Here is a 14,300-nt window from a genome sequence, read left to right as displayed (position 1 = left end):
TAACCCCTGCAATCTACATCCCCCACTCCTTGGACTGATGTGAGAGATTATGAATTCAAAAATGGTTAAAGGTGGGTAGCCAAGATGGTAGAGTACTGTACATCTAAGAAAACTGGATCAGTTTTTCTTTTCTTCCTTTTGGGATTGATAAAGTCCCAGTGAAGTACCAGATGAAATGGTTGTGGTCAGAAAGTCTTTGATCAGATCCACTTCATCAGGACTGAGCTAGTTAGTGTTAAATAAAAACACTGTACCATGCCAAATGTTGTGACAGGTCAAGGGTGGGGGTGGTGGGGGTGGGAGATATTCAACAAATGCAGGTTGCAATCTTTAAAAAAATTTTTTTGCCATAAGTGCTTCCCATCCACTGCCTCTGGGCATATTAATAAACTGGTGCACTGGTGCACCTTCACCTTTGCTACATAGCTGCACAGTAGCACCACCATCTGCATGCTGTGCATTCCTGTTAATTCTGCAATGTCCCTCCCTCCTCTTCCTCTTACTTGTCAATCAATCACTACAGATATCAGCTTGCAGCAGCATCAGTTTGCTTCACTGATTGACTTAGTATATTCTTCTGTTTTCACTGTATCTCCTCTTCTTCCTCTTTCTCTCAGCTACTTGGTTGTTTTACTAAGAATGTTGTACTAATGCATCATTGTATGTATATATATATATATATATGTATGTGTAAATACACACACACACTTTCACTACTCTGATCATGTTTTACTTACATTTTACTAACAGTCTATCAATGTTGTACTAAGGTTTTTTTCCTCTTTTTGTATAACTGTTTCCTTCCAGTATCTTCATTATTCTACATTCTTTCACTCTCTTCTCTCATTCATGGATGTATATGTGTATTGCTTTTTCTCTTTTGTTACTTCTCTCTCTCCCTCTAGTGGTCTCTCTCTTTCTCTAAGTACTGATCAGTCAACATGCTAAAAATAATATCCAAATCTCACTCAAACCACACACTATTGAGAAAGATAGTTCAGTCGAGATAGACGATGCAGGAAGAACAATAAATAGAGAACATCTTTGATCATGGGCTTGCTGTTTGGTGGCTGACTCAGGGTTAAACTCCTGGTCTCGTCAGTTCTATTAGTGTAATAAAACTCAATGTAGATTATGTACAAGAGGGTGCTGAAAAGTTCCTGGCTTTAAGGGTATCAGGAAAGGCTTGGTTGGAGGCCCAACCTTCCAAGTTCTTTTACAGGGCTTAGAAAAACTGAAGGACCACTGTAATGTGTGAATTGAGAGGGGAATATGTTGAATACAATCATAATTAACTGATCCTCTTGTATGTTCTTTAACCCAAAACCAGGAACTTTTCAGTTCCCTCTCGTAAATGTATTGCTGTATGCCAATTTTTTTTAAGGTCTTATGTTAAGCCCTGGTTTCTTGAACTAGGATTTTCTCAGTGCTGCACAGATCACCTTAGACCCAGCTAAGGAGCTTTTATACAGTAACTCAAACTGCTAGAAATAGTAGCCAATTCTCTTTGAAATCACACTTCACCCTCTTAGAAGACAGGAGGGCACATTTCTTGAATAGTCCTAGGCACATGTTCTAAAAAAATACAGAGGATCACATCTGAAATAGGTTTGTATCTCGAGTCTGCTCTATCAGGGGTAACCTTTCACTAAACAATATCAACCATCTTCTTAGAAAACCTGAATATGATGGTATAGGGGTGGGGAGTGTCAAAGGTTGACGACTGTAGTGTAATTTAATGTTCCCTGATTCTTGTAACATTGGTAGCATTGATTCCAGTTGGAGAGGTTTTTTTGCAAGAAAATTCTCATCAGACGACAAGGGAACTGGCAGAGAAAATGGAATGCTCCTACACTGCTATAGAGAAGCATTTTCACTCGATGGGAAAGGTTCAGAAGTATGATCTGAAAATAAATAAAATACCACTATCAGATTGATCTGCTGTACATTTCTGACAAATCTGTGGGTTATGTAATGTCTTTAGTTAGGAGAGGTCAACAGCTATGGCCATTTGGTCCTTTTCCTCTTCTCCTCTAAATTCTTTTGAAGTTCGAAAGTGGAGTTGGTGGTGTGTGGGTCAAATTCCTTACACAGGATTGTCTTGATTTTCTATTTTTTAAACTTCCTATTCAACAAGACATTCTTTCTAGCTGTGTGTGTGTTTACATATTTCTGTGTAGGTGGGATGAGGATAACTGTCAGTTGGCTAAACTTTCTTCTTCAAGTTTGTATTACAGAAAAACTAAGCAAATCTAATTAACATTATTATGTCTTCTGGAATTTTCTCTTAGAGTCCCACACCACATTATATTGTAGGGGTGAGGTTGTCTCACTGACATAACTGCTATCATTGATCCCTTATTTGATTAACTCATTGGTTCTGAACTGAGGTCCATATAAGATTTTGTTGTTAACGTTTATGTACAATAAATTGGTTACACTTCTACAATTAATAAAATATTTTGACAATTTTTTTTTTATGCAATTCCTTGTATTTGATTATAAAAATACAGTACTCTTTACTCTTTTACTTGTTTCAGTCATTTGACTGTGGCTATGCTGGAGCACTGCCTTTAGTTGAGCAAATCGACCCCAGGACTTATTCTTTATAAGCCTAGTACTTATTCTATCAGTCTCTTTTGCCGAACCGCTAAGTTACAGGGACATAAACACACCAGCATCGGTTGTCTAGTGATGTTGGGGGGACAAACACAGACACACACATACATATATATATATATATATATATATAATGGGCTTCTTTCAGTTTCCATCTACCAAATCCACTCACAAAGCTTTGGTCAGCCCGAGGCTATAGTAGAAGACACTTGCCCAAGGTGCCACGCAGTGGGACTGAACCCAGAATCATGTGGTTGGTAAGCAAGCTACTTACCACACAGCCACTCCTACGCCTATAAAAGAAAAGAACACTTACAGCACCTAGGTTTCCCAAGTGGTCACCCATCTAAGTACTAACTAGGCTCGATGTTGCTTAACTTCGGTGATCGGACGAGAACCGGTGCTGTCTGCATCGGATGGCTTTGGGGGTCAAGTAGAGTAAAATAGAAACCAAAGGGGTCCATAAACAAAGAATGGCTGAAAACCACTGGTTTAACTTAGTTGCAGGGGAATTTCATGACTTTCATGTCTTCTTAAGGATGTCAAAGATATTTGTAAGAAAAAAAACCCCTTTGGTGAGAATGAGAACTGGTTGAAATTGGTCATTGCTTGAGTTCATACTGATATTGATGGTGATTGTGATAGTGATGATGTTTGTTGAGTGTGATGATGTTTTCTAATATTCATAGAAAACCACAAGTTTGTAAGGTGAGAGCCTTGCAAGAAATAGCAGTTAAAATCACCTTGGACCACACTATATCTTTAAAAAATAGATTATTGGATAATCTAGTTCTTTAAACATTGAAAAATAAAGTTGGGTAGTTGTGGCGGAAATGTGATCTTGGTGTGATTTGAACTCATGTAACACAAATCTGCCATTTTGTTTCTTGTTCTACCAATTCTGTGTTTCCACTGTCATAATTAGTAAAGATGAGTTTTGACATAGGCACAAAGTAGTCAATTAAATCAATCCCAGTATCAACTGGTACTTTAATTTATCAGCTCTGGATGGATTAAAGGCATGATTTGACTTGAAAACAAGAGTCCTGGAACAAATATTGCCAGGTATTTTGTCCATCACTCTATCGATTCTGACTGGCATTTGGTGACAGGTTTTGTGCATTATATTCCCATTGCCAGTACTTAATTGACTCCAAAAAGGATGAAAAGGTAAAATCAGCTTCAATGAGATTTTAGTTTAAATGTAACAGGGCACATTTACATATTACAAACTATTCTCTCTCTCTCTCTCTCTCCCCCTCTCTACGAGTCTGCCAATACACTATCACTCTCCCATAATAATAATTTTAGCACCAAGTCCAGCAATTTTGAAGGGTAGGGGAAGTCAATTACATAATTACTGGTACTTATTTTATCTAACCAGAAAGGATGAAAAGCAAACAATAATAACTCTCTCTACTTTAGACAAAGGCTTGAAATTTTGGGAGAAAGGACTAATTGACTACATCAAACCCAGTGGTGAAGTGATACTTATTTTGACCCCCACAAAAATGGAAGGTAAAGTCAACCATGGTGGAATTTGAACTCGGAGCATACAGCCAGAAGAAATGCTGTCATGCATTTTTACCCAGCATACTAACAATTCTGGCACCTTGCTAGCTTAAAGAATAATAATTAAAGGAATCTGTGATAATTTCATGTTCTTCTATGCTGTTCCATAAATTTCTAAATCTCCATCAAATTTTGTTAAAGATTTTTGCTATGTATGTCCTTCCATAGTTTTTGGCTTGTTAAAAGTGTAACACTTCTGCACATATCATAACAAGCACTATGATAGGGGTGATGATGATGATGATGATGATGATGATGGTAATGGCTGTAATTTCAGAAATCTGTATTAAGTAAAGATAGTAGTCCTCCCCACCCACAACAGACTAATATCACTTGTGGAGCAGCAGCAGCAGTGGTTTATATTATTCTTTGGCAGAGTGCCATTCCACATCTACCTGAAAACCTTGATTCTCTTCTTTATGTAATAATTCTTACTCATCTTGGGTTATCTCCATTGTAATTTTCAGCTTTAATCTTTTTCCACCTTCATATCCTGCATAAATAATCACTACACACTCTTTCTCTCCTTTCTCCTCCTCCTCCCTTCTCATCTTCACCTTCTCTCTTATATTTCTTATATTTATCTTCTTGTATGTACTCCCTCTTTCTCTCCTCCTCCTCCTCTATAATCTGTACTACCCAGAATCCTTAAGCAAGACGCACTATCTCTTGTCTGTATATGCAGTTATAGAACTTCCCATTCTTGGTTCCAATAAGTGTTTGTTTTTGCACTATCTTTTTCAATGAAGTGAATCTGCATCACTCATTATCACTGTAAACATCACTGAAAACTAGGTTTTTGAGTTAGATTGTGTTGCATTTCTGGTAGAAACATCAGTTGTTCCTTGCAGATTCTTTCATTTACAATTTAAAAAAAAAAAGGCAAAACTCCATCTTGTCTTTCTTTCTACCAGAATATTTCAGAGACAATGAAGGTGTGTCAGCCATCCGTGCCAATTCTATTTGAAATGTCTTGAAATGTTGCTTCATTCTACTCACTGACTCCCTTCCGCCAGTGAAATTTTATTTCACTTCTAAATGTTGGCAAAATTGTTAGTGAGGAAGCACAAAAATACCTTGTGGTCCTTGCTCTGCCTGTGTTTTGAGTTTAAACTATACCAAGGGCAATTTTAACTTTCGTCCTTTCCAGATTGATGAAATAAGGAGCCAGTTAAGGGGAGGAGACTGGTTGTATTTTTAAAATAGGAAATGAGATACTTTGTGTCGGTTCTGGTTCTTTGTATTTTGATTAAATGTGAGCTAGATTAACCCCCACTCTCCCCCACTGAGCTTTGGTTGTGTTTAGCCTGTTGTGATTTAATCCACCCTGTTGCAGGGACTTGTGTCAAGGTCACCAGTTTAAGAATTTTGTCCCAAAGGCCATGTGTATGGATTTGACCTTCCCTCTCATCTAAAAAAAAAAGAATTTCTTGAATAGTTAAGTATATTGGGCATGATGAGCTAGTAACTAAGTCAACAAACATGTTGATAACATGTTTGTTGACTTCTTAGGTTACATATTGACATATATAACCTACAAATGGTTATGTGCATGAATAGGATCAAGTTTCACTCACTACGGTTTGGTGCTTCCATAAAAATGATCTGTCTTTTATTTGGCTTGTATTATTTTGAATTTGGTCAGTTGTTGCTTAGGACCCACTGAAAGTAAAAAGTTGGTAGAAAGCAGGCTTTTGTTTCAAAGTGATCTAACTGTTGCCGTGTTTCATAGGCAAGAGTTAAGTTTGGTGGGTTGGTGATTAACAACCACTGCAGACAGTGAAACCACCTTTTATCTCTATGGTAACAGAAATAATGCACACCTGGATAAGAGCAATAAGAATTGGAAATAAAAAAGAGAAACACACACACACTTGTATATAGTAGAAAATGTGTGTGTGTGTGTGTAGATATGTATATTTGTATGCATATATATGTGTATATATGTATGTAAAATGTATATGTGTCTATATATGTACATGTTTGAATGTATATATATATATTTGTGCGGTTGTGTGGTAAGAAGTTTGGTAACAAGCTTCTCAACCACATGATTAGAGTGAAATATAATCCAGATAGGAAGACAGAGTTAATCACATCTTTAATGACCAGTTACAATTGTTTATGTACTAACTCTGTTTTCAATACCAATTCATGTGAAAAGTCATATAATATTTATGGTTTTCAACACTAGAGTGACACTTCTTCAGACTGGCATCAAAGGTACACTCTTACATTGTGCATCTACCAAATGCTGTGTTTTGCTTGTATCCAGAGGAAACAAAAAGTATGAATAGAGATAAAAAATGAAATTGTGGAAAGATAGACAGCAAATGCAATGTCATTACGAAAGCTGATAAAAATGGTTTGGAGGAGGAGAAATGGAAGAGGAAGATGAGGGTAAAGTTGGAGGAGGAGAAGAAAGAAAAAGCAAAAAGGGAAAAAGGAAGAATAGAAAATAGAAAAGTTAAGCTGGACAATGAGTGATGTCACCATTGCCAGTACCATGCCACAATGGACAAGTGAGTAGAGTAATATTGGTGAAGTTCCACTCTAATGTGTAAAACCACAAATATTATGTAGCTTTTGTGTGAATTGGTGTTGAAAACAGTTGTTGTAGAAACAGTTGTAGCTAGTCATTAAAGTCTCTTCATTGTCCACAAGTTACCTGGCAACCCTGCAGGTGTCGGTGCCATGCAAGAAACACCAGCTCTGGTGTCACTTAAAAAGTAGCAGTGCTGGTGCCACATAAAAAGCACCCAGTACACTCTGACTGGTTGGCATTAGGAAGGGCATCCAGCTGTAGAAACCATGCCAAAGCAGACAATGGAGCTTGGTGCTGCTCCCTGACTTGCCAGTCCCTGCCAAACTCTCCAGTTCTTGCCAGCATGGAAGACACATGCTAAATGATGGTGATATATGATATTTATGTATGTGTCTTTGTGTTTGTCTCCCACCACTGCTTGACAACTGGTGTTGATGTGTTTACCTCTCTGTAACTTAGCAGTTTGGCAAAAGAGATCAATAGAATAAGTAGTGGGGTTGATTCATTTGGATAAAATTCTTCAAGCTGTAGTCTGACTGAAACAAGTAAAAGATGTGTATATGTATAAAGTATGTGTGTATATATATTTGTCTTTTTTTTTTCTACTTGTTTCAGTCATTAGACTGCGGCCACATTGGGACACTACTTTGAGTTTAGTTGACAATTCCAGGTAGTTTTTCTGTTAGTCTTCTTTGCCAGACCACTCAGTTATGGGGGTGTAAACAAACCAACACTAATTGTCAAGTGGTTCTGGGGGACAAGCACACACATAGGTATATATACACATACATGACAGGCTTCTTTCAGTTTCCATCTACCAGATTCACTCACAAGGCTTTGGTTTGGCCAGGGCTATAGTAGAAGACACTTGCCCTAGGTACTACACAGTGGAGTTGAACCTGGAACCATATGGTTGAGAAGTGAGCTTACCACACATAGTGCCTATATGTATATACCTATGTGTGCATGTATGTGTATATATATGTGTGTGTCTACACACCATCACACAAACTGCAAAAATGAAGATAAATTTTATCTTCATTTTAACTGTATTTATATTTTGTTACACACACACACACACACGCACAGGGGGTGAGTGGGTAGTTTCCTGTAATTGAGTAATTCCTGATATCAGTCGATAACATTTTATCTGTGTATATGGGTGTTTAGTGATGAAGTGGGGTGGCATCTAAATCTGTTAGTGGTGTGTAGGTGTATAGGGGTGGGCTATCTAGATATGTTAGAGGCATAAAGGTGTAAAGGAGTGGATTTAGTTGCATAAGGGTGGAGTGGGTAGCTGGATGTAACTTTGCACACTACATGTGTACATGCACATGTGCATGCACACGCACATGCACAGTTTTAATTTGATGTTAGCAAATTAGAACCAGTTACATTCCCCTCCCCCTGTGCCACCCCCACATCTTTGTCTTGAACATATTACTTGAATATTCTGTTTGTGCAGTCAAAGTTTATGTGGTTGTTATGTGGCGCCTCTCCACTCCATTTTGGTGATGGGAGTGGAGTGCAATGGCTGTTTTGTGGGAGAATGTGAGTAGACAAAGATGAGAGTGGTGGCACTGTAACAGATGATGTGAATGACAAGTTACTGCTGAGAGTGTGAGATGGATGGTCACGTGTGTTTTAATCGAAGTACTTGAATCTGGTTTAAAGAGGTAGAAATTTGAGGTAAACTTTACAAGTGTTTTTCTTGTAACCCATGCAGACATGGAAAATTAGAGGTAAAACAAATGAATGTGTGTATACATATATTTTTTAATAAGCTCACTGGTGATTTGTGACACTAGTATCTGATTAGGCACTGGATTATATATGTATACCACTGCAGAGAAATCGCTGCTATCTCCAGCTTTTGAGCATCTACCATTGATGAGGCCAAGGAAGTCTGAAATTACATGATCTGGTAGTCTCAATGGTGATGGCAGAAGAATATCTCCTACTAGCAGTATAAACATGAGTGCTTTAATGCACCATAAGTCCATGTGAGATGTTCTTTCATGGTAACTATCGCAATATTCTGTTCTACCACAACATCCAATTTTGAGTGGGGATAGATATTACCATTTGGTATTAATACTGCTTCCACTTAGAGCTCATGTCTGTATGTGTGTGTATACTCAGAACTAGGTGAACTAGGCTGATGAGAGCAAAGTTACTTAGTCTTTGATATAGTACAATACCAGTGATGATCACAAACCATTAACTTCTTGACCAGTTGACCTATCAATGGAAACAGGCACTAACATGATTTTGTAAAACAAGGTCGTAGTCAAAATCATTTTAAAAACTGTCAAACTAATTTGAGTTCTCTGACTTCTATATCTTGTCTCTAATTAAATTTGGCATCTTTAATTACTTGTTGTATAGCCCCTGGACAACACTGGTCTTGCTTCTCTTTCATACAAGTAATCACCTGAGCAACTAGGTATGATCTATAAGTCTTTTGTTTTCAGTTAGAACGTTTGTATCTATGTCAAACTTCCTTATTGTTAGCATTGTTTTCATCCAATATCTTCAACCATTTTAAAGATGATAGGGAGGTAGAATTTGATGGTTATGTAGAATCTGGTTGCTAATCACACAAAAGTCTCTTTTCCTCTGATAAAAGGTGACGGCAGATGTGGTGTGGCCTTTTAACCTTTTACCATTTAAACCAGCCATATCTGGCCCAAATGTTCTACCTCTTTTATGTTCAAACTGGCCAGATTCAGCCTCTCCCACCTACCCCACAGTGTCATTCTAAAAATAAATAACATCTTCAAAGTCTTGAAGCTACAAGATAATACATAATTAATTTTTAAAGATGTGGACAAATAAGCATTACATTTGACAAAATAATGTGAATGCTAAAGGTTTTGAAATGCGACTGATCAAGAAGACAGTGCTGCAGTAGTGTGTTTACTTTGACTGGTTTCAGTTTTTGAACTGTGGCCTTGCTGGAGCATCTCTCATGATGTACATGGTTGCTTTGACCACAGAATTTGTTTTATTGATTGATGAAGGATGACAGGCAATGTGGTGGAATTTGACAACAGGAAGAAATGATTTGTATAACCAAACACCACAAGGTATTTGGTTAAATAGATCTGCTTTCTCCTCCACCCAACCCCTCCAAATATTCATTAGTCTCTCCTACTTGTTAGCTAATACTTATTGACCTTGAAAGGATGAATGACAAAATCAGTATTGTGAATTACCAAAGTTGTTGGATGCTCTACTGAATCTACCGTCGTCCACTTGTTCTGCCCTCTGTTATTAATGTTTAGGTAAATTAAAAACCAGTTTACTGGTCTTTGTTTTCTAAATTGATGTGTTCAAGTCACTTACCCACCCAACACCTACACCCTCCCCCACTTTCTCTTTAGCTTGTGTTGTGCACCATATGAAAGCTGCACTGTTCACTGCTGCACATTACGCTCACTCCCACCCCACCCTCTATTTTCGACATCTGATATCCAGCTTACTCTGCCTGATGATGCTATACTGTATGTATTTGAGCTGCTCTAAGCCAACCCATATGTTGCCTCAACTGTAAAATGATGCCAACATGTATTAATCCGAGCTCTGATAACTTCTTCCTCTCCTCCGCCTCATCATTCCCACCCTGGGGACATTTTCTTCATAATTTCACATTAATCAAAGAACTTGGCTTGTACTTTTCACTTCTTTCCCTTTCTTTCATTCCATTTCTTTCGGTCGTCTTCCTCCTTATTCTTTCTCTTTCCATTTCATTCCTTCTTACCTATTTCTCCTACTCTCTCCTCTACCCTCTCATTCTCTCTCTCCTTTCTTTACTTATTTATTTCTTTAATCTTTCTCATACCTTCTCTTTTTCTCTCTATCTCATCTTCACTCTCTTGCTTTTACTCTTTCTCACCTTTACTTTCTCTTTCTTCTTTCTCATCTCTATAAACTCAAGTGCTGAACGCTTGACAAGTGCATACACTTCTGTTTTCCTACTGAGGGTTTGATGACTACTTGCAGTACAATTAGGATTGATAACCACTTAATAATTTCATTATTATAATCAGTGTAAGGGCGACAAGCTGGCAGAATTGTTAGCATGCTGAGCAAAATGCTTAGTGGCATTTCATTTGTCTTTATATTCTGAATTTAAAAAACATCCACCAGGGTTGACTTTGCCTTTATCCTTTCCGGGTCAATAAAATAAGTACCAGTTGAGTTCTGGGGTTGATGTATTTCATTTACCCCCTCACCTGAAATTGCCAGCCTTGTGCCAAAATTTGAAATCATTTATTATAATCAGTGTTGTTGTAATGTTGCTCTTGTTATTAATACTTTGCAGTATTTCTTCTGGCTGTTTGTTTTGAGTTCAAATCCCACTAAGGCTAACTTTGCCTTTCATTCCACCAGGGTTAATAAAATATAGTATCAGTCTAATAATAAACTAAATCCCTTCCGCAATACCTTTTGGTAGTTAGCTAAAGCATTATTGTTCCTGGGTTCCAATCATACTAGTCAACTTTGCTTTTCATTTTTTAGGAACTGATAAAGTACCAGTTTTATACTAAGGTTCATTGTAATTGATCCTTCCCTCTTTGGCCTTGTAACCTCTAAGAAATTATTACCTTGAGCATCTTTCTCTCTCTCTCCCCCCCCCCCCCCCCCCTGTGCGTATGTGTGTACCAATGTTGTATTGGTCTCTTTATCTCTTGCAACTTGGCAGTCTGGCAGATAGAGATTGATAAACTAAATACCAAACTGGAATAAATATGAAACACTATGCTTGACTTGAACTTTTGAAGGTGGTGCCATAAGCAAGGCTGCTGTCCAAAGACTGAGACCAGTAAAAGACTAAATTAACTAGTCTTAGCTTTTTAATTATAATAATGAGTGTTTCTAATTTTGGTACAAAGCCACAGACTTTGAGAAGGTGGAGGTAATTGATTATTGTTATTCTTGTTGCTGTTGTTGTGAGGACGCATGGCCTAGTGGTTAGGGTGTTGCACTCCTGATTGTGAGATCGTGGTTTCAATTCCTAGACCAACTGGTTGATGTGTTCTTTGTTCTTGAGTAAAGCACTTCATCTCACATTGCCCTGTGAAAACTTCCCCACCTGACACGTGGTACACCTGTTCAGGCAACATTGATTTGATGGAGGGTATGCTCTGAGTTAAAATTCCACCAAGGTTGACTTTGCTTTTTGTCCTTTCAGAGTTGATAAAATAAGCAGCAGTTGAACACTGGGATCAATATAATCAACTTACTCCTCCCCCGAAATTACTGACCTTGTGCCAAAAATTGAAATCATTATTATTACTCCTATTTTTGTTGTTGTTATTTGTTATTTATTATTATTATTAGCACCACCACCTGTGGTAGCAATATTTCTTTTGAAGTTACAAGGTGGGGATGTAGATGAAAACCTCTCTTTCCCCTCTGTATAATAAATAGAAGGTGCCATCAAAATAGATGTCCTCTTTTACTGATTTGAGAGGAATATATTTCTGGAAGTGAAATTATCTTCCTGTACCAAAATAATTCTTTTGCAGAATAAATATAGAACTGCAAAAATGGGGTGTAATTAAGAACATATATGTGTACAGGAGTGTATATATATGTCTGTATATATACATATACCTATCTACATAGATGTACAATCAAGTACATGCATACGTATGAATGTTACACACAGGCATGCATTTATAGTCACCTTCATTCTCTCACTTCTGCATTATTAATAGGCCTTTCAGCCTTGCTTTCTTCCCCTTTCACCCCCTCCACGCTTTTCCTTATTCCCTCACTCCACCCCCCCAAATGCATCACCTCCACCAAGTGGTCTATTAACACCTCTACTTTGGTCCTTTAAAGGAAAGGCAGCTAACTACTACCATTTTCTGTCATTCCTTTCATTTCAAGAGCTATGCTGCCACTGCTGCCTCCAACACCAAATATTCCTGGATCTTCTTTGACATTCACAGATTCTATTGACACTATAATATATCAGTGTGCCCCTCTGTGGAAAATTCTTCACCTTTTATTATTACTATTATTGTTGTTGTTGATATCCCCACATTAGTCTCTCTCTCTTGAACTTATTTTAGACAGTTATATCTATCTATCTATCTATATTTATTTATTTATTTATTTATTTATTTATTTATTTATCAGTTGATCAATCAGTCTGTTGTTTCTGTGCTGGTTGACCAGACCTTTAATCAAAGCTGTTTCAATTGTAATTAACCTGTTTTTTTTTTTTGAGACATGTTCTATCTCAGACTATATTTTCAAATGTGTCTTTTTTAATGACTATAAGGTATGATTTGATGGGTATTTTAGTGGGTCAGCCTTCAGAAATAGCATGCAATCACTACCAGTCTTTCAAAAAAAAAAAAAAAAAAAACCCAAAAGCAAAAGAAGTTTACATAGTCCTAGATAGTTCTAAAATGATGAGATTGGCATAACTGAAATGTTTTTGATCAAAGTTTACTCAGGATTCAAATGGAACCAAATGACAACAACCCTTGTAATGAGATTAAGTAAAACCTGGATGGGTGTAGAATTATTTTGGAATGATAGAAGAGAGTGGACAGAGAGTGTGTAGCTCTGTAGCCCACCACACACTGGTGTGTGTGTGTGTGTGTGTGTGTGTCTCAGTGGGTTGTTAAATTTATTAGGGTTAGGTACAATATGAAACTTCGATTACATCACTTGAAAGATTGCATGTAGCAAGTATTTTTCCTGTTTGTTTAACCAAATGCATGGAAACGTGTGTGTGTGTGTGTATATATATATACACATACATATATATATATATATATATATATATACACACACACACACACACACAATTACGTACACATATACATACATATATATGTATATATATTGAAAAAAAAGGGGGCAGTCAGAATTTTGGATAATCCTTTATGAGCGCCTTTATTTGCTTAACTGAACTCTTCAAAACAAAAATTAAGATCAAAATGGTATTAATTTTTGTCTTGAAGAGTTCGAATGAAAGCACTAATAATGAATTATCCAAAACTCTGACTGCCTCCTTTTTCTCAATATAAAGTATCTGTACACCACTTCAGATGGAGTTTCATGTGCCCGTTTATTGGACAGTTTTGTTAGATGAACTGTCCGATGAACGAGAATGTGAAACTCCGAGTAACAGTCTTTTGTTATATTTCTGCTACTTTTAAATAAAGTATATATATATATATATATATATATATATATATATATATATGCTTTAATTATTTGTTTCAGTCATTTGACTGTGGCCATGCTGGAGCACCGCCTTTAGTTGAACAAATCAATCCCGGGATTTATTCTTTGTAAGCCTAGTACTTATTCTATCGGCCTCTTTTGCCAAACTGCTAAGTTACAGGGACATAAACACATCAACATCAGTTGTCAAGCGATGGTGGACCACACACACACACACACATATATACGACGGGCTTCTTTCAGTTTCCATCTACCAAATCCACTCATAAGGCTTTGGTCGGCCCGAGGCTATAGTAGAAGACACTTACCCAAGGTGCCATGCAGTGGGACTGAACCTGGAACCATGTGG

General features: G+C 37.2%; 1 protein-coding gene across 1 annotated transcript in view; it reads left to right on the top strand.

Moving 5' to 3' along the window:
- Positions 1–14,300, top strand: part of LOC106879692 (growth factor receptor-bound protein 2) — a 105,618-nt gene that overhangs the window by 69,391 nt on the left and 21,927 nt on the right. The gene's annotated exons all lie outside the window — the stretch shown is intronic.

This window comes from Octopus bimaculoides, chromosome 21, assembly GCF_046866305.1.
Source record: "Octopus bimaculoides isolate indiv1 chromosome 21, ASM4686630v1, whole genome shotgun sequence".
Classification (NCBI taxonomy): domain Eukaryota; kingdom Metazoa; phylum Mollusca; class Cephalopoda; order Octopoda; family Octopodidae; genus Octopus; species Octopus bimaculoides.
Note: the sequence above shows the minus strand (reverse complement) of the source record. Positions and strands in the feature narration are given on the sequence as shown.